Source organism: Heterodontus francisci, chromosome 3 (assembly GCF_036365525.1).
Source record: "Heterodontus francisci isolate sHetFra1 chromosome 3, sHetFra1.hap1, whole genome shotgun sequence".
Lineage (NCBI taxonomy): Eukaryota > Metazoa > Chordata > Chondrichthyes > Heterodontiformes > Heterodontidae > Heterodontus > Heterodontus francisci.
Genome location: NC_090373.1, coordinates 67,346,602 through 67,368,750, shown reverse-complemented (window position 1 = coordinate 67,368,750; position 22,149 = coordinate 67,346,602).

Sequence of the window (22,149 nt, the reverse complement as noted above, 5' to 3'; positions counted from 1 at the left end):
AGATTGGTTTAAGTATAATAAAGCTATGTTAAACTCAAGAAAACCTGTCCAATTGATTCTTTTATTATCATAGCACATAAATAGTTAAGCACTCACTGATTGGCAAGCATATCCACTTTTGAAAAGAAATAAACCCTGTTGTGGTCAAACAAGGAGAGGGACATGACCCCTCCTCACCAGATCGTAACAATTGTTTACCAAGTCAAATAAGCTCATTCAATACGAAAATACCTAAGTAAGTGAAAATGTCAATATCATGCTGGGTGCACACTGTTAAGAGATTACAATCTTTGTGAAAGGATTTGGCAAAAAAGGTTTCCATTCGCTTTTAAACATACAGTGCTGTTACATAAATCGCATCAAAATGCATTGTTGTAATAAAAGTGATCTTCAACCCTTCCAGCTCTTCTCCCTTGCAGACAAAAAATTTACATGAAATATTTCACCCTGGAGATATTGTGGGTGGGAAATTAGGTTTGTTTCTATCCATCTACAAGTGTTTTGGTGCTTTGGTTGATTAAAGTTGCTAAGGTCTACAGGGAGTGGTGTGGCAGGTGCTGAGGGAGCTTTTGCAGACTTCAAGGCTTCTACACAAAATAATTGCTCCTAGACATGGGTGCTGCAGTAGGCCTTCCTCTTGCAATACTTGGAGAATGAAGAGAGGCCATGCAGAGCAGGACAAGCTGCTGGAAGGGGGAGGAAGAGGAGGGGAGAAGGGTTCTCAACAGGAAGTCATATCCACCCAGGGTCTTTAGGAGCAATCCTGTGACCTGAACCTCAGCAAGGAACAATGTGTGAGACGTCTGTGCTTCAATAAGGACGTCCTCACTGAAATCTGTGACCTGTTGCAGCCACAACAACAACCTCAGAGCAAGGCAGGGATCACATTACCAGTGGCTGTGAAGGTAACTACGGTGATGAATTTTTATGTGTCTGACTCCTTCCAGGTTGGAGCTGAAGATATTTGTAACATCTCACAGTTTGTCATTAATTGTTGTGTATGGAAGGTCACTGGTGTTCTCTATACAGAGAGAGAGAAGCAGGCGGAGCAAGCACATAGCTTCACTAGGATTCCAGGTTTTCCCATGGTGCAAGGTGCCATTGGCTGCACATACATCACTTTGCGGGTGCCATATGTCAACTGTGCCCTAAAATAGAATGGAAAGGGATTCCACTCCAGCATTCAGCTGGCATCTGACCATAGGCAGCGTATCATGCATTAATGTCCAGTATCCTGGCAGCATTCTGCAGCAGTCCACTGTGCCAGCCACATTTTAACCACCACAGAAAACCAAAGGAGGCTAATGGGTGACAAAGACTATCCGCTGATGCCATGGCTGATGACTTAGGTACATAACCCATGCACATGTGCACAGCCGGCACACAATAAAAGCCATGTTGCCATATGAAATGTGATAAAGCAGACCATTGCGTGCTGAAACAACACTTCCACCACCTGGACCACTCTGGAGGAGCTCTGCAGTACTTGGCAGAGTTGGTGTCAGGATTCGTGGTGGTCTGCTGCATGCTGCAGAACCTCACCATTCATGAGGGAACAACTCGTGCCACCAGCTATATGGCAAGCAGCTGAGAAGAAGGAGGAGGAAAAAGAAGAGGAAATGAGGAGGCAACTAGGGAGCTTCTTTCTATCCAGTCTGTCATGAACAGCTCATTCGAGTGTGATACCAGTTAATGCATCCCAATTCACCAACTTATTGAAACATACAAGATTCTGAAGGGGCTCGACAGGGTAGATCTTCAGAAGATGTTTCCACTAGTGAGGGAATCTTGAACTAGGGGACATAGTTACAGAATAAGGGGACACTCATTTAATACTGAGATGCGAAGGAATTTCTTCTCTCAGACGGTAGTGAATGTCTGGAATTCTCTACCCCAGAGAGTTGCGGAGGCTAGATCACTGAAAGTATTTAAAGAGGAGGTAGATAGATTTTTTAAATATCGGGGAGTTGAAGGCTTTGAGGAGCTGGCATGAAAGAGGAGATGATGTCTGGGGCAGATCAATCATGATCTTATTGAATGATGGGGCAGGCTTGAGGGGCCGAATGACCTACTTCTGCTCCTATTTCTTATGTTCTTATGTCCCACACCTTACCTTCCCTCTGTTACTGACCATCACAGCATCTGCTTAGTCACAATGCAAAAATAAATATTCCAAACCAAATTTATAAATGAAATCATTCCATATTGAATACAAAAGTTAACTAATCACCCTTGTACATTTCCTTAGTGCCTGTCTTCCAAATGCCTTTGTCCATCCTAGTGTTCCTATGTAGTGCTACTAGCATGACTGGCGGAAGGCTGCTGACTTTCAATGGGGGAGACTGCAGATGGTCTTGCAGGATATTCCCGAGAAGCTCTAGCCCTATAGCACCCGACTGTGAATGCACCATCTCGACTTGGGCGGCGGCAGTCTGTGCTGGCTAGCTGACAGGCAATAGCAAGGGCACTGGCCGAGTGGCAGGTCTGGGAGGACAAATGGTCTCTTCCTAAGAAAGGACAGTAGGTTCCTGCTCCATGGAGCCACTTCCATTCTCCCGGGGGGGGATGCTTCATTGAAGGACAGATTGCTGGACAGCTGTGAGACCCTGCAAGCTCCTTTACACACTGTAATCGACAGTCATGATGGCAGCAGTCTAAGCTTCCATAGCAGCAAGCTGAGTTTGCATGACAGCAGTCTGAGCTTCCACTGCAGGACTCAGTGGCTGCTGCTTATATTTCAATGGAAGCTGAGACATTGGCCATCAGGTGCTGCATCATGGTTGGATCTACAAGTGTGCCAATACAGTTGCCCACCACTTCCATGTTGGAGAGATTGGGCACCAAGCTCTGTGCAAAGACTTGACATCGACCTCAGGCCTTCTGGAAGGCTTCCCAATGCACCAAGCATTTTTGTTGTGCATAACATCAGCGTTCTTCTGTAGGCCACCTCATCAAAATGCCCAACTAAGTCCTCTGCAGTAGAACTCATGTGCAACCTTGCTATCTGGAAGGCAAGCCACTCACCACATCCAGATCCCGCCTCTATGCTATCCTCCAAATTACACATGATGTCAGCATCTGAGCTGATGGCTGCGACTGTGAAAGTGAGTGATGGTGCATCTTCATCATCACTGTCTTTCTGCTGTTCGTCCACTGTCTGGCCATGCTGCAGTTCTTGGGTATCTAAAAAGTGAAAGGCACAAGGGTAAGGCTATTGTGCAGGGAGGCGTTTATGGGGTGTGGTGGGTAAGTCAGAGGTGCATGCTTATACCATCTGCAGTTTTTAATTCAGAAGAGTGTTGGATGAGAGGGCAATGGAATGTGAGATGGAGGATTAGGTATGAGGATTCTGTCATTTTCAATGTTTTCAGCCCGATCGCTGGCCACAACCTCAGCAATGGCTTTCCCAGTAATGGATAGCTATCTCCTCCATCGGGGTTAGGACATGCAGGACTGCCTGTCCCCCTCTGGTTAGCATCTGTTTCCTCAGTTGTGTGCCTCATTGTTCTGCCCAAGAGAGGGAAGTGCGTCACTGAGTGTCATACAATCTGTTTAGATGATGTGACTGTCGTGGTTGAACAGCTGACAGTGTGAGGAAGCTGTGAGATGTGGGTGTGAGTTTTGCAGCAGTGTTAAATGTGTGAGGATAAGGTGAAGCATATGAATGTTAGGTGTGAGTCCTAATTGCTAGAGATTGTTGGTAGGTGAGTGTGGTGATTTGGGCATTGTGTCAGGCTAGTGGTGCAGTTGGTAAGATATGGCATTTAAAGATGCATTCACTGGCCTTGACCACTTGTGTGAGGTCTTTGAGCTTCTTGCGACACTGCATACAGATCCTTGGGGCTTGACTCCTGGCATTGACCTCCACAGCTATCTGGTCCTACTGCCTTTTGAGTTCGTGTCTGGAGGTCCTCCTGGCCCCCTCTGGATATAGGACATCTCTCCTCCTTTCCACCTGCTCCACCAAAGTGACCAGTACAGCATCTAAAAAAGGTGAAGCTTTCTCTCTCCCATGTTGTGCCATTCTTCACTGTTCTCCAGGTCAAATTCACCTCCCGCACAACTGCCAGCACCTGCTTCAGCTACAATGCATGGCCCCTTTTGAAAGCAGGCTGCCTTTAAGTAGTGCAGGTTAGCTTTAAGTGGTGCTAACCACTCACGGCATTGGCACCCTGCTGATGTGGCCAGCCAATCAACAGCGCAGTTAGCACTGGCTGGAGACTGAAATCATTGAAATGAGCAGGCAGCATTAAGTTGGTGTGCTGCCTGCATCGCAATCAACGGGCACGGGTTAATCACACATTGCAATCCCTGTGCCTGCTTTTGGGTGCTATTGAGCTTGGCCCCCTGCCTCTTTAAGAGCAGAACATAGTGAAAAAGGGAAATTAAATAAGCTTGTTGATAATGCAACAGAAAGCTTCAGTACCATTATTCAGAACAATGCTATTTGCTACAGCTATTGTCATAGCTGCACACTAAAACCTTTTTACTTCATAAAAATAACTATTCCAAACCTGTAAAAGGCTTGTTAATATGTTTAATATGGTAATAACAGACAATACTGAGATTGTAATGAATTCAGTAACTGATAAAATTGTGCTGTTGCCTTGGTATTCCAGCTTTAAATGCACGCTCACAAAATGATGCTTGTTCTGCACTGGTATGAATATTTATCAGAAGGCAAATGTGATGATTATTTTCAATATAATATGACTCCAGTCTAAATAAACAATGACCTCTAGTGCCATTGGATGATTTATATTTTGTACCTAATTAGAGGCTTTCAAATCTGAATGTATCATTGAATAACTTAATTATAAATGCATTTACAAAGTTCAACCAACTGAAAAGTAAATTACAGGAAATCAGTGCAATATTAAAAAGAAAATCATAAATTTCACCTGCTTTTTTTATTTGCTTTATTAACTTAATGATAAATGCAAGTAAAAAGATTTGTTAAATTGTGCAGAGTTCAGTTTTCAATGGGAAAAACTTATTCTTGAAGAACTGATTTATACAAAATTTGCAGGTCATTTAAAAGGAATATCGGCCTAGTAATTGGATGCCTGAATTGGATGCCACTCTTGCTGCAGGCCAAGTGCATGCACACCACTTGCCAAATAGGACACTTAGGCACCTGTAAAATGGGCATATTGCAATCCAAATTGCCTTCTTTTGCCAAACTATCTTACACTATAAGCTGAATATGAGAAATTTTGTTCCGTAATCTTTGTCTTAATTGGAGTGTCAACATATACGAATTTATAAAAACCCCTGTATGCTTACCGTATCTCATCGTATATTGCCAGTGATGCTAAGGCAACTATTGTGATAGTTGATAATGATCAGAAGTCCACATTTCTCCATGTTGTTAAACCCAGCTGGATGTTGATAAACTATGCCACTTATGATATGTTCTAAATGAGCATTAAATAAGAGCTATAAATCATACTTAATTATATATAGCATTTTATTTAGCAAATTGTCAATGACAAGGGAAATACATGATATTACATTTTATGTAGTAAAACAATTAAATTAGCAGCTAATGTAACTTACAAATTCGGATAATGTGTATCTCTTGGTTAATTTGACTGTAATGAACCTCCACTAGGCCAACAGTCTGACTAAAAAGGGGCATTAGTCTCATTAGCAGTTGAGATCATCTCTCCGTACACTGCCACCAAATTGACTACTAGTGGTTACTAAGGACTGCAGTTGCATAATGTCAGGTTGCATATGTATCTTGATGACTCCCAACTCGACATAACTACCACCTCTCTTGACCCCTCCACTGCCTCTGTGTTGTCAGACTGCTTGTCTAGCATGCAGTTCTGCATGAGTAGAAGTTTGACCAATTAATTAACAGGAAGATTGAAGCCATTGTCTTTGGCCCCCATCACAAACTCCATTCCCTTGCCATCAATTCCATCCCCCTCCTCACCATCACCTCAGACTGAAACAGTCAATTTGCCACCTTGGTGTCCTTTTTGGCCCTGAGATGAGTTTCCAACCCCATAACCTGTCCATCACAAAGACTGCCAACTTCCACTGGCGTAACAGTGCCCGTCTCTGTCCCTGCCTCAGTCCATATGCTGCTGAAACCCTTGTAAAACAACAACAGCAGCTGCATCGAGATAGCTGAAGGGCAGACCAATGCAGTTGACAGATTGACCGGAGAGGGAGAGACAAAAAACCTGTTCGGCTAACTGTATATTAAAATGAAAGAATATTATGTTGTAAAGCAGATGGTGTAAGATAAACTGCACAATATTAGGCACAATATATTCAGATTTTTTGGATCACTCTCTCTTTACAGTTGATATAACGTAACAGAGTGGGGGTAGGGGGAGGGGAGGATCCCCTATGTCCAAGAATGTCCTTAATGCCACTGTTTCACTGCAGCAAGTAGTTTTACACTGGTAAGAGTGTAAACCCACCTGACTGAGCTGTACTACTTTCAAATCAGGGTGGAGCAAGCAGCGCACTTAATATCTTAAATATACAACGGATTGCTTGCCAGCACCCAAATAGGTAATAGGAGTTTTAGTGTTGGTAAAAGATCTCCTGCCCCATCTGCCAGAAACAAATTTAAGATTATGAAATTAGATACATATGGGGAGATTTTCCTGTTCCTGCCCCTGAGTTATTGGTTCACCTGGGCACAGTAAGTCAAGAGGGGCACACACAAGTAATGGAATCACCCAGTTTTCTAACCATTAATTCAGTTTAAAATTTAACATAGTTCTTATTTCTTTCTTTTAGCTTTTCCTGACCTCCAGTCACAACTTGAGTCTGCTGCTCTCTGTTGTACCCAACACATGGTGGGACACTGTGCACAAGTATGCAGGAGCGAGGGTTGAAGGAAAGGGAAAGGCAGGTGCCAGCTCACTGGAGAACCACATCGCACATTAGTTTTGCTGCAGAGTCAGAAAGGGACTTCAATGTGTCAGGCTATAGCAGAAGGCTGATGAGTGTATACACCCAAATGCTTGGTGCACTGGAAAGCTTCCCAGAAAGCCTGCACACAATGTCAAGGTGTATGGAGGAGTCCAGTTCCTCCAATCTCCACTCGCCTGGATGAGTGCAGCTCCAACAACGCTCATGCAGCTTGACACCACACCATCCAGGACAAAGCATTCCACTTGATCAGCAGCCCATCCACCACCTTAAACATTTACTCCTTCCACCACTGACGAACCATGTGTGTACCATCTACATGATGCACTGTAGCAACTTTTTAGACAGCACCTCCTAAACCGGGACCTCTACCACCTAGAAGGACAAGGGCAGCAGGCTCAAGGAAACAACTCACCTGCAAGTTCCCGTCCATGTCACACACCATCCTGACTTGGAAATAGCTTGTTGTTTCTTTCTCATTGCCAGGACAAAATCCTAGAACTCCTTACATAAGAGCATTCTGGGAGTACCTTTGCCACATGCAGTACTTTAATAAAGGTAGCTCACCATCATCTTCTCAAGGGCAATTAGGGATGGGCAATAAATGCTGGTCTTACCAGTGATGCCCACATCCTGTGAATGAATAAGAAAAAAGCTACAACTTGACACATGGCTTTGTGCAGAGCTTGGAGCCCATCCTTTCACACATTGAGCAGGTGGTCACCTCCATCAGCACAACTGCAGAACCCACCATTATGCAGCGTATGATGGCTGATGCTCAGCTTCCATTGCAGCAACAAATAGCTTCCATCAAGGGTCTGAGTGCTGCAGTGGAAGCTCAGCAACACCACTGCCCCCTGCCCAACCTCCACCCACTTTCCTTGCTTCAAATCAAACAAAGCTTCAACTACTTACCCACCCACAGCAGCATTGAGGTTATATTACTGGACTAGTAAGTCAGAGACCTTGACATGTGTTCAATTTCCACTGTGGCAGCTGAGAAATTCAAATTTAATTCAATAAATCTGGAATAAAAAAGATTAGTCTCAATAAAGGTGACCAGGAAACTACCAGATTGTTGTAAAAGCCCATCTGGCTCACTAATGCCCTTTAGGGAAAGAAATCTTGCATCCTTACTTAGTCTGGTCAACATGTGACTGAGATCCACAACAATGTGTTTGGCTCTTAACTGTCCTCTGAAATCGCTGAGCAAGCCATTCAGTTGCATCAAGATACTACAAAGAAGTCAAATATGGGACAGACCACCCAACATTGACCTGGGAATTGGATTCGACAAAGGCACACTCTGTAAAGTCCTCCTCACTAATATCTGGGGACTTGTGTCAAAATTGAGAGAGCTGTCCCACAGACTAGTCAGGCAACAGCCTGACAAAGTCATACTCACTAAATCATACCTTACAGCCATTGTCCCACGCTCTTCCATCATCATCCAGAGCTGATAGCACAGTTGTATACAGTAACAAGGGAGTGGTCCTGGGAGTCCTAAACATTGACTCTGAGCCACATGATATCTCATAGCATCAGGTCAAACATGGGGAAGGAAACCTCCTGCTGATTACCACCTACTACTGTCCTCCCTCAGCAGATGAATCAGTACTTTTCCATGTTGAACACCACTTGGAAGAAGCACTGAGAGAAGCAAGGGCACTGATGTACTCTGGATGGGGGACTTTAATGTCCATTGTCACGCCCACATAATCCAAACTTATGAACAATAAAATAAACTTATGAAATAAGTTGGGCGGCACAGTGGTGCAGTAGTTAGCCTCATAGCTCCAACGACCCGGGTTCAGTTCTGGGTACTGCCTGTGCGGAGTTTGCAAGTTCGCCCTGTGACCACGTGGGTTTCCGCCGGGTGCTCCGGTTTCCTTCCACAGCCAAAGACTTGCAGGTTGATAGGTAAATTGGCCATTGTAAATTGTCCCTAGTGTAGGTAGGTGGTAGGAGAATGGTGGGGATGTGGTAGGGAATATGGGATTAGTATAAATGGGTGGTTGTTGGTCGGCACAGACTCGAAGGGCCTGGTTCAGTGCTGTATCTCTAAATAAAAATAAATTTAAAATGGACACTTTTCTTGTAAACAAAATTGAGTAAGAGGTCAGGTGACCTTTCCTTTCCTGTCAATACACATAGAACTACAAGAACCCTGAGCTAATTTTCATGTCTGGACAAGTCTTGGAGAAGTCATTAAAATACAAATTATCTTTCTGACCACATCCCTGAAAAATCATCATAATTCAAATGACCTTTTCTTTTGTAATGGCTGCTTCTCTCCAAATAATTGGGTTGGCAACGCTATCATAGACGTTTGGACTCCAAACTCAAATTTCAAAGAATAGGTGTGAAAAGCCCTACTTTGTCAAGGTGAGGTGCGGATGAATGACATCCAAACTCCATTGTCTAACAATGGCCTCACCATCAGAAACCATTTTTCAGGAAAATGGAAAGAGAAATTAGGGTCACATGACAGAAACTAGGTTTCTGATAAGTAGCTTTAATAAAGGCATATTCTGGGCAGACAAACAGGGATCCATCTAACCATCGAAGAGAAAGGGCCCTGGTTGAGATTACCAGCTTTGTATTACATGTCGGCAGTAACTGTATTTGGTTTTGAACTCCCTACCTGAGAAAACATACCAGGGCTTTGCCATTGACCTTTGGCTGGAATATAACAAGAGCAGTCTGCAACTTAACATTCGTTTCCTGAACCTCCCAAGTCTTTTTTCAGTGAACAAAGGAAAAGATTACACGCCTGCACCATTTCAAGTGTTCACCCAAGGGAAAAGCAAGCTTAACAGAGAACTCTTTAAAAATCATCAGAGCTAATGCATGTTATCTTTATAATCTCTATCTTTTCTTGAGTGTGTGTATATCTGCATGAGTGTGAGAACTGGTGTTGCTGTGTATATTTTGGGTGTTATACCTTTCTTTTAAACTTACAAGAAAACCTGTCATTTCTCCGTCCTTGATAATTAAAGCACTCGGGTTAAAAAAACACCTTTTTTGAAAAAAAAACACACTGTCTTCAGTCAGTCGAGAGGGGGAAAAGGAGGAACCATCCCGTTCAAGTTTCACCTGTCCATAACACCATCACCAAGAGTGACTTGGTAGCACAACTACTGGATAATCCTGTTGGACATAACTGCCAGACTGGGCCTGCAACAGGTGGTGAGAGAACCAACGCAAGGGATAAATCTACTTGATCTTGTTCTCACCAATCAACCTGTCCCAGATGCATCTGTCCATAACAGTATGGTAGGAGTAAGAACCATACAGTCCTTGTGGCAATGAAGCCCTGTCTTCACACTGAGGATACCTTCCATCGTGTTGCATGGTACGACCACCGTGCTAAATGGGGTAGATTCAGAACAGATCTAGTAACACAAAACCAGGCAACCATCCAAGCACTGTGGACAATCAGCAGCAGCAGAATTGTACTCCTCCATAATCTGTAACCACATGGTTCGGCATATCCCTCACTCTATCATTACCATCAAGCCAAGGGATCAACCCTGGTTCAATGAGGAGTGTAGGAGAGCATGCCAGGAGCAACACCAAGCATACCTAAAATGAGGTGCCAACCTCGTGAAGCTACAATACAGGACTATATGCATGTTAAACAAAGGAAGCAACATGCTATAGACAGAGCTAAGTGATCCCACAAACAACAGATCAGATCAAAACTCTGCAGTCCTACCGCCTTCAATCATAAATTGCGGTGGACAATTAAACAATTAATGAGAGGAGGAGCCTCCATGAACAGGCCCATTCTCAATGATGGCAGAACCCAGCACATGAGTGCAAAAGACAAGGCTGATGCAATTGCAACAATCTTCAGCCAGAAGCGGCACAGTGGCGCAGTGGTTAGCACCGCAGCCTCACAGCTCCAGTGACCCGGGTTCAATTCTGGGTACTGCCTGTGTGGAGTTTGCAGGTTCCCCTTGTGTCTGCGTGGGTTTTCTCCGGGTGCTCCGGTTTCCTCCCACAGCCAAAAGACTTGCAGGTTGGTAGGTAAATTGGCCATTACAAATTGCCCCTAGCATAGGTAGGTGGTAGGGAAATATAGGGACAGGTGGGGATGTAGTAGGAATATGGGATTAGTGTAGGGTTAGTATAAATGGGTGGTTGATGGTCGGCACAGACTCGATGGGCCGAAGGGCCTGTTTCAGTGCTGTATCTCTAAATAAATAAAAATAAAAGCGCCAAGTAGATGATCCATTCCAGATGCCAGTCTTCAGCAAATTCAATTCACTCCATGTGAAATGGCTGAAGGCAGTGTTTATATCAAAGGCTATTGGGGCCCTAACAGCATCCCAACTGTAGTGCTGAAGACTTGTGCTCCAGAACTAGCCAAGCCCCTAACCAACCTGTTCCAGTACAGCTACAACACTGGCAGGACAAATCCAATCTGGCTAATTATCATCCCATAAGTTTACTCTCAATCTTCATCAAAGTGATGGAAGTTGTCTTCGACGGTGCTATCAAGCAGCACTTATACAGCAATAATCTGCTCACCAGTGCTTAGTTTGGGTTCTGCCAGAGCCATTCTGCTCCAGACCTTATTGCAGTCTTGGCCCAAACATGGTCAGAAGTGTTGAATTCCAGAGGTGAGGTGAGACTGACTGCCCTTGACATCAAGGCAGCATTTGACCAAATGGGGCATCAAGGAGCCCTAGTAAAATGGAAGTCAATGGGAATTGAGGAAAAACTCTACAATGGCTGGAGTTATACCAAACACAAAGGAAGAAGGTTATGGCTGTTGAAGACCTCAACCCCAGAATATTGTTGCAAGAGTTCCTCAGGATAGTGTCCTAGGCCCAACCATCTTTAGCTGCTTCCTCAAATACCTTCTCTCCATCATAAGGTCAGAGTGGGGCTGTTCACTGATGAATGTACAGTTCAGTTCCATTCGTAACTCTTTAGACACTGCAGCAGTCCATGCCCACATGCAGCAAGACAACATTTGGAGTTGGGCCGATAAGTGGCAAATAACATTCTCACCACACAAGTGCTGGACAATGACTATCTCCATTAAGAGAGAATCTAACCATCTCATCTTGGCATTCAGCAGCATTACCATCGCTGAATCCCCCACTATCAAAATCCTGGGGGGTCACCATTGACCAGAAATTTAATCGACCAGAAACAGTCATATAAATACTGTGGCTACAAGAGAAGGTCAGAAGCTGGGAATTCTGCGGCAAGTAATTCATTTCCTGACTCCACAAAGCTTTTCCACCAGCTACAAGGCACAAGTCAGGAGTGTGATGGAATACTCTCCACTTGCCTTGATGAGTGCAGCTCCAACAATGTTCAAGAAGCTTGACGCCATCCAGGAAAAAGCAGCCTGTTTGACTGGCACCACATTGCCATCTTAAACATTCACTCCCTCCATCATCAATGCACAGTGGCAGCAGTGTGTACCATCTACAAGATGCACTGCAGCAACACACCAAGACTCCTTCAACAACACCTTCCAAACCCCCAGCTTCTACCACCTTGAAGGACAAGGGCAGCGGATGCATGGGAACACCACCACCTGCAAGTTCCCCTCCAAGCCGCACACCATCCTGACTTGGAGCTATACTGCCATTCCTTCACTGTTGCTGCGTCAAAATCCTCGAACCCCTTCTCTAACAGCTCTGTGGGTATACCCACATCACATGGACTGCAGCAATACAAGAAGGCAACTCACCACCACCTTCTCAAGGGCAACTAGCAATAGGCAATAAATGCTGGCCTTGCCAGCAATGCCCACATCCCATGGATGAATAAGAAAAAAATGCCAATGGATCCTGTCATGTATTGACATTTATCCTGAAACAAGTGAATGGGTGCATTGAAACTCGGATGTAATAATGGGAAATGTGTGGACATGGTGCTAATCAATAAATTTTATGTGCTGATATAAAAAAAGGAAGCTTAACAACATAACATTTTGTGAAACACTCATATGCATACCCTTGGTGGCTTACAATTTATTTAATTTACGCTTCAACAGTCTACTGGGAGGCTTTTGGCCTATGACCTCTGGATTTTGAAGCCCCTGAGGGACCTGCAAAGACTGTTCCATCTGCACCTGTGCAGGGGTGGGCTCGGCTAATGAGAGACAAGGGTGGCACAGTGACGCAGTGGTTAGCACCACAGCCTCACAGCTCCAGCGACCCGGGTTCAATTCTGGGTACTGCCTGTGCGGAGTTTGCAAGTTCTCCCTGTGTCTGCGTGGGTTTTCTCCGGGTGCTCCGGTTTCCTCCCACATGCCAAAGACTTGCAGGTTGATAGGTAAATTGGCCATTATAAAGTTGCCCCTAATATAGGTAGGTGGTAGGGAAATATAGGGACAGGTGGGGATGTTTGGTAGGAATATGGAATCAGTGTAGGATTAGTATAAATGGGTGGTTGATGGTCGGCACAGACTCGGTGGGTCGAAGGGCCTGTTTCAGTGCTGTATCTCTAAATAAAATTAAAATAAAATAAAATAAAATAAACAAGGTAGCATGTGAATTCTGGCTGGGGTCGGGGTTGGGGTGGTGTCAACAGGTAGGAAGTGGGAGCGCTTCAAGTGGATTTCCCAATTCCTGATCCTCTTTCACTGTTATCCCTTCCCCAGGTCAGCACCACATCATTCCTACCATTCTATTGCAGACCAGCTTAGTAGAGATCACTGGTACATTGTAAGGCCATGGATACACTTTCTGTCATCCTGTTTAAAGGAGCAGAAACCTCCAGCATGGCTATGGTCATGGCCAACATCGATTCATTTGAGAGCTGTGTTTGAAGCTCCACGGAGATGGCTACTATCGCCATGACAGACATACTCGCAATTCCTTGTGCTTGCACCAGCGATCACGTTGGACACCTCCATCCTATCCAATATTGTAGACAGTGTGTGTGGCAGATCTGCTAATACCTGGCTAAGTTGCTGATGCATCTCTAGCATTTTCCTTCATAATTATAGCCCCTGGGCTTCAACACCTGTGTCCAGCTGAGCAGAGCTTGTAGAGGGTTGCATCCCTGTCACAGACTCTCTACAGCGGTCCCTGTCACTAGTGTCTGCTCGTGCTCACTTGAGGCGTAAATCACCAGGTGAAAACCCAACTAACTCTCTAAGTGGACCCACCAAAGTACTGGTCCACAACTGCACATCCTGTGTCAGTGCACCCTCAGAAGGAATGAACCCCTCTGAGAATTGTCCTCATGGATGTCCTGTGGCACTACTGTATGTGTGAAGGTTCTGGAAGACAAAAGAAAGGAATTTGATTTAGTCATGGCAAAGTTACGATCCTGACAATCACCATATTCAGTCTTCTCATATTTCAGTCATTGAAGGAAGAAAGTCAGCATGTGCGTGTCAGAGATATTTGTAATTCTGCCACCGGCTATCTATGAGCTCGCTGTATCTCCACCTCCAACTGAAGGGGACGTAGATGTGCCAGTTATCTCCAGGGAATTCTCCTTTGCATCTGTGAGCTGAACTATTTGTGTTGACCCGCCTGCAGTCCTCTACCTTTCCCTTCGCGTTTTGTGCTCTTTTCTCCTACAAGGAGAAAAAAAACAGAGCTGTGCATGAGTGAAGGTGAGATACTCAACTGATGGATGCAGTGTATTTGGTGAGGTTGACTATGAGATAGATGCATTACTTTACATTTGGATTGGGATGAGTGGCTATGGCGGATGGATAAATGGGGAGGTGAGGAAGAACATAGAAAATGAAGGCTGGGTACTGCTCTAAGAGTTGTGTGGGCATGAGGAGTGATGTGAAGAACGTTTAGTCAGACAGAGTGAAAGTGGGTCGGCCTTAATGCACAGGATATAGGCAAATGTACTCAATTTCCTGACTTGGTTAGGTCATTAAACTACTTCCTACATTATATCCTAGGTTTCACTGTTCTGCCGCTCACCTCATCAACTACATCCAACCATGCCTTTTTGGTGAGAGCCACAGGTTTTTTCCTCCATTGCTGGAAAAGTATGTCCTTCCTGCTCCTGACTGCACCCAGCAGTAATTCAAGTGTTGCATCATTAAATCTGGGTACTGCCCCTACTCTATGTCCACCATCCATCCTGAACACCTCCAATATCCATCTGTGCAATGTCCCTTTAAATACAGCTGAGATCACATCATGTAAGAACGTCTTACGGCCACTGAACAGCTAGAAGATGCCAAGCCTGAAAGTCAAAATTAATTGAATTGCGATCACTGTCCAACCCGTTCATTTGACTTTTGGGTTTCGTCTACAACATCCACCTCCAACTACCACCCCCACCCCCCCCACCCCCACCCCCCCATCTCCCAACCCCCACCCTCAGTACTCGGCAGCCCGTTTGGAAGCCACCTTCATATTAATATCGGGGTCTAGAATCATACAGGACAGAAGGAGGCCATTCAATCCTTGGTGTCTATGTGGCTCTTTGGAAGAGCTATCTAATTAGTCCCGCTCCCCTGCTCTCTCCACATAGCCCTACAAAAATATCCATTTTAATTGCACATGCCTGACTGTGCGCCTGACTTTATCCATTCGGTTGCATTATCTACAGATGAAAGTTACACCTTCCAACTGTACCATTTCAATTGCTATATCCTGACTTTAAACACAGAAACAAGCAGTAGTGGCATTTAAAACTCCCAAGCCATCAAAATCACTCACTTGCTTGTTTTTTTAGAAAATCTCACGTCTATTCCAAAGTACTGAACTGAATCCCACTATTTTAACGCTGCAAACTGAAGGGCATAATGTAAGGAGAATATCTGAGTCTGAAAAATCTTTTTTCATACCAGCTCCCAATCGTGTTCATAGCTGGTAATGGATGCCATCTGCTGGTCTTTAACTGTACTCTTGAATGGGCTGCCAACCAGCTGAGCAACATTAGCTAGGAATCGGGCATAAACCCAGAATTAAAAAGTAAGTGGCCCCACCTCTCCGTAGTGTCATTAATTTTACACCATTAATCGACTTACGTAAAATGGTCTTCCTAGAATCGCTTTCTCTGGGATACCTTTTATTTCAGCAGAAAAACAAAACCATGCTGAACTTCAATATGTTCAAAAACTACGAAGGCATGTACCTCTTAGTGAAGTCAATGATTAGGGCTTCATACCAAAATGTGTATTTGATGACTGCTTCAGGCAGTTCAGTTTTATGATCTGTGACTTTTGTGGCACAATATATTAGGAATTTAATTTCAGTTTTGGAACAGGTCCCTAACAACCGAAGAATCATAATTTTTGCTTTGATATCAGTTTGGCAGGCTGCCTTTTTGTGCTTTTTATATATTATTTATTGGGTGATTGGATAAACTTCAGAATTATAGGCAATTAAATAAGAGGCACATGTAGAATATACTGCAACAGCTGCAAAGAATCTTATTCTAATTTGTTTCAAATTTCATTTGAATTCCAGAGGATAGCCTTTAATAAATATGGCAAAGAATTTGTTCTACGCAAAGAACAATCCACTATAACATTGTCAATCGCGAGCTTAGATTCAGCTTCCATAACACTGCAGTCATTTTCTCACACAACTTCAATTGAGAGTGTGGCAGAGTGCCGACTCTTAGTGTTCTGCTGAGCTAACCAGGCGGAGGTGGTTCATTCGCCTTCCCCTGGGAGAAGGCTTTCAACCTCTCCTTGTGATGATTAGCTCCAGTACTTTCATTGGGATTGGAAAATTGCAAGTTGGGGAACAACAGGTACAAGATCAGATGCCACTGTTCCTTGATAGGACAAATTAAAGCACTATCTTGACTCCTTTTTTTTGTTTCAGCCTTGGGATGTGACTGTCGCTGGCAATTTGTTGTCCATCCCTAATTGCCCTTGAGAAAGTTATGGTGAGCTGCCTTCTTGAATTTCTCCAGTGCATGTAGCATTGATACACCCACAGTGCTGTTAGGAAAGGTGTTCCATGTTTTTGACCTAGTGACATTGAAAGAACCATAGTATAGGTCAAAGTCAGGATGGTGTTTTGCTTGGAAGGGAACTTGCAGGTGGTGGTGCATTGAATTTTTGAACTGTAGCATGTATGCTCAAACAACTGAAGCTCAATATTGCCTTGAGTCAACAAAGGACGGGTATGGGCTGACATGATCATAGGGCACAGTGGTTTCTGTGCTATCCAGTGAGTAGGTCAAGGTTGAATAGTAAAGCTGTGGAAAAGGATGATAACCTTAGGGAGTGCTTTTTTCAAACCTTCCCACGGGTGATGAAGTGGGCTGGGTAGAATCTATAATAAGATAAATTGAAAATGGTCAGGGGAAAAGCAAGCTCAGACGATGGCATGGTATCTTCTCATTCCTTAATCTCATGTTTTCTTATGATCTGAAAACTCAAATGTTTCGACAGATTGAATTTAACCAATTCATAGTCAAAGGATACATTATTTTTCATCTTATTAAAGGGGCTGAATTTTACACCGCGCCCAGCGGGTTGGATGGTGGCGTGGGGGAGGATGGAGGCAGCGTAAAATTGAGCGGGAGGCTCCGGGAGGCCTACCCGCCCCACTCCTGCCTCCAGTCAATTTTACGGCGGTCGGGCGGTGGGGGGGGTGGGGAGGTGGGGAGCAGCCCACCCATCCAAGGCCAATCAAGGCCCTTAAGTGGCCATTTAACGGCCACTTAAGGGCCCTAGCCCACGTCCATAGGTATTTTACCCGTCGGAAGTGGGTGTGCTGGGGACATGAAAGGCCGCCCAGTGATACCTGCTAGCCTTTCCGCATGCCGGGGGGGAGGGGGGGGTGGTCTAGGCAGTCAAGCACAGAATGCCCGATTGAGGGCCACCCCAAACAACCACTCTAGCCTCACCAGGGCATGACCGATCTCCCCGGTGAGGCATGCCCAATTATCTTCCCTCCTGGCTCCATGGCGTCAGCTAGGCTGCAGTCCCAGCAGTGGCCACCGCTCCCAGTGGTGCTGCTGGGATTAAGAGCTGCCGGCCCACTGATTGGCCGGCAGCTCACTGAGGCGGGATTTCCTCCCTCAAGCGGGTGGAAGTCCTGCCTGTGGGCAATTAAAGCCTAGGGACCCGTAAAATGCGGGATGGATCCCCGGGCTAGACGGAAGCGGGTTCACAACTGACTTTTACGTCGGTGGCGAATTCCCATCCACCTAAGGTAAAATCCAACCCAAGGTTGATGAAAAAGTCATGGAAATTTGGTTATTTTAAAGTGAGATTTTTTTTGTGGGAAATTGAATTAATAGAACATATTGAATAATACTTCCCAAGTCAGTACTACCCAAGGAATTACCTTCTCCTTTAATTTGCTTTAACATGAGGGCTGCACAATCCTTAATCCTAATCACATTCATTCCACCATTTTAAAATAATGTAAACATAAATTAAAAAGTATTGGAAATATCCCCAAAACAGTTACAGAGCTTTGTGGAATTGAATAGTTGTCTGCTATATTCATAAGGAGTTGCCAATCATAGACATAACATAAACAAATCACACAGTTATTTTGAGTTGTGTAGTTTAGGTCTCCAAAAGCTATCTGCTCATCAACCAAAGTGACTAATTTACAACATTCTATTGAGTTACTTTGGAACCTATTTCTTAATGTAGCTGTGGTTTAACTACTGTTGATTGTAGAAAGAAGGGAAGGTTGAGCGAGGTAAAGAATGCCACAGTTTTAAAGTCCGAGGTTGAGAATGTAGGAGACGATGGCATGTTGTTATTTCAGCACAGTGGGGATTTCAGGGTGAGGAAGAGTGTGTAAGGTGACACATTTGGAGTTTAAAAGGAACAAGAGAAGGAAGTTGAGAGGAACAGTGATATGACAAAATAGAGAAAGTTAAGGAAGTCTTCTTTGAAGGAAAGATGGACCTCCTCACCAGCAGGCTTCTTTTTTTCTGTCTATGAATGTGAGAGAGGTGCTAGAATGGCTTTTCCAGATAAGGAAGCAGTATTCAACTTATTGGACAGGCCTTATGAGGACCAGGAGAGTGAGCTTTTGGAGGCTCAAGAGATCAGCATTTGTGAATTCTTTTCAATTATGTTGTTTTTGCCAATGTTCATTGACAGATGTTATGAGCAAAGATGCACTTGGCTTCAATACCCTGAATCTGTACAGATCAGTTACTTCACTACACAGATAGTCAGATTAGAGTGAAGGGAGCAGCTGGGGCAGGGGAAAAGAGCAAAGAATTCTCCATGTAACTTAAATTGTTAGTTGCACTGAAATGCGTTGTCACATGACTCCATAACTCACCAGCCTGACAAATGTAATACAGGGATTTCTGTTTCTTTTTCCGATATAACTTACCTTCCAAAACCAAAAAGCGTTGTCCAATGATGTTTCACAAAGTTCAGGATAGGTATGCCAATGTAGAAAACAGTTTGATATAAAGCCACTGCATACAACTGCTGATTAATTAGTCTTCATTCTAGAATGATGCAATGCTTGTCAGAGAAACACTGATGATAAATATTTTTCAGGAAAATCCCTAACTGAATTCCTGCCACATTACTACAATTCTGTGTAGCTTTAATTAAATTGGTTTTTTGACAGAGATATGCACATTTGACTTTGAAAAAAAGGAATGTATAATGAAGTGCATGTGCACACTGAACATTTGTTAGGGGGGAAGAAACTGGTAACATGGGACTTGCCAATCTGCAATGTGACAATGAGTGGAAATGACTATTGATTTTGCCATTCAAATATAAAGATTGATTTGGTATTGACCTTCAGTAGTCTAGCCATACTATCCCAGTCAGAGAATTCTAAGAACTTCCTTTAACAGAAGCTCTTATATGGCGCTGTCTTCATTTCATGAGCTCCTTTTATTTCAAATGTACATCATGTCAAAATATGTGAGTCAGCCAGAGTTGTTAATAAAAGTGAAAGCAGGTGATCAGTGTAACTGGTTCCATGAGGGGAATTAGCTGAATTGGGCACACATGCCAATACCCATAAGAAAATGATCCAAAAGGACCACAGCTGCCCCTCATCAGAAACATTGGAACAGCTGCAAAGGTTGCTACAGCTACATTTTACAGCCTGGCTGCAATTTTCATCTGCCTAACACATCATTCATGTAGCAAATCAAGGTGATTGGCTGACGAAAAGTTAAAAAAGAAAATCTCCTCCCCATTGGTCACCCACTTAATTTGATTTTCAGGTGGGCCTCGAAATGGGTGGCCGGCAATCCTGCCAGAAACAGGGGAGCCTTATTTCAATGTTTAAATCGGGGACCTACATCAGTTGTAGGACACTGACACCATTTTTGTGTAGACCACACACTCCATCCAGTGATACTAGGTTCTGAGAAATCTAATCAGAGATCCTTGACAGCACCAGTTGGGAGGTTTCCGATGCACACAGGGAATGTCCATGTGAATGGTCTTCCCAGCATGGAGCGCGACGTGGGCAGTACCAGAAGGGGTTGGAGGCTCTGTGCGGCCCTCTAGGAGGGCTTTCGGCTTCTGTAGCACCATCTCCAGCGGTGCTACAGATCCGAGTTTCACACCTTTGGTATTCCATAAGTTCTGAGAGCAATTGTTTGGAAGCAGGTGCTTCTTCAAACAGCTGGACACACTGAGATCTCTGAAAATATGAAAAACTTTCTCTGTTCCATTGTGAAGAAATCTGGCCATAATAAGGGGTTATCAAGTTAAAAGTTATTTTTCTATGAATTAGGGATTAAAATATTAAAAGCATGGTTCATCTTCCTAACAGGTTAAAAGAAGTTCAGAGGCATGACTCAACAAGCCCCTGTAGGGCTTACCTTATCTTAGAGCAGAGAGGCAAATTCTGATAAGACAGATTCTCCTAAAAAGTCACAAACCTCATTGCACGGTAAAACATTGATATCACAGTTTGCAAACGATCACGTTAGTGACCACAGAGTATTAGTTGATCAGATGGTCTTATGCGGACTGCCCTAAACCACAGTCAACTGAAATTTTGACAAAACTAACCAAACCCAAGAAACTGAATTATAATCTTGAAAACACAGTAAGGTGACTAAGGAAATTGACCACCATGCTGCTGGCTGAGACTATCTTAGAAATCAAAGAAAGTGGATTTTAACTAGAAATTAACAGTTATACAGCCTTATTTGGAAAATAAAAGGGGACAAACCTACTTGGAAGAGAGGTAAAACCCCCATATGTAAAAAACTTATTATGCAGTTTAAAAACAGTATAAATATTGGAACCACACAGCGGATCGTTGGATTCAATCCAGCGTTTCTCACGGTAAAGGTACTGCTACTGTGGTGTGGCAACAACAGTTCTCCCCTTAATTAGGGTAGAGGTATCTCACTAAACTCTGTAGCTTTCTACTCGGGGTTTTAAGGTAAATGCTGCTTTAAATATTGATGGATATCTTAAATATTTTACTTTCATGGTATTTAGACTTAAAACTTGGATTCTCTACTAGAAATAAAATTACACTTTATTTTCCTAGAACTATTAACGTTGCGATTGTCTTCCCATCACGTGAATTCCATGTTCGGTTCTTTAATAAACTATTATATAATTTAGAAAATATATTGTCTCATATAGTCTTCTGTATTGCAAATTCGAGAACCCGTCTCTGTACACTCTTCAGTGGGGATTTACATTATTGAGGAGAGATGCCCAGACCCTTATAATATCCGGGTTATTATAATCTGGCCAAAACTGGTTTAAAGGCTACCTGGAGGACGCTAATATCCTCAGCTGGTTCCTTTCCTTTGGGGAGAGCTAGATCAGTTCTTCAGACCCATTCAAGTGTATGTGAGCTCCGTCTTTGTCAACCTTAAGTGAGATTGACCATTTGGGAAGTACGCCTGATCCACGCTAGTCCCAAAATGGGGCTGGGATTAGAACCCACTTCACCATGGCCATGCAGGCAGTCATATTCCAAGCATACAAGCACAAATCTGGGTTAGCTCATGAGTCATGCATGCATGCAATAGCCCATACAATATTACAGGAGATGATTGTCAATTAAATGCATTGTAGCTAGCAGGCTGTTATAGGATGGTGTGGGTAGGCATTGTTTTTGTGATTTATTTTCTCTTTATTCTCAGTTAGGCAAAGGTTCTAGCTTCAAACCTTCCTTAATAACACTCTGCTCTCCAAGGCTTTCACCATCCTAATTTTCCCATTTCTAAAAGGTGTAATAGTATGCACCATACTACTCCAGTAGTGATCAAGAGTGTCTGCAATTTTGGTTAGACACCTAGACCGATTTGTTTATGAGCTGCACTATACTCCTGCCTTACAGCAATCTGCAGGTTCCCAGA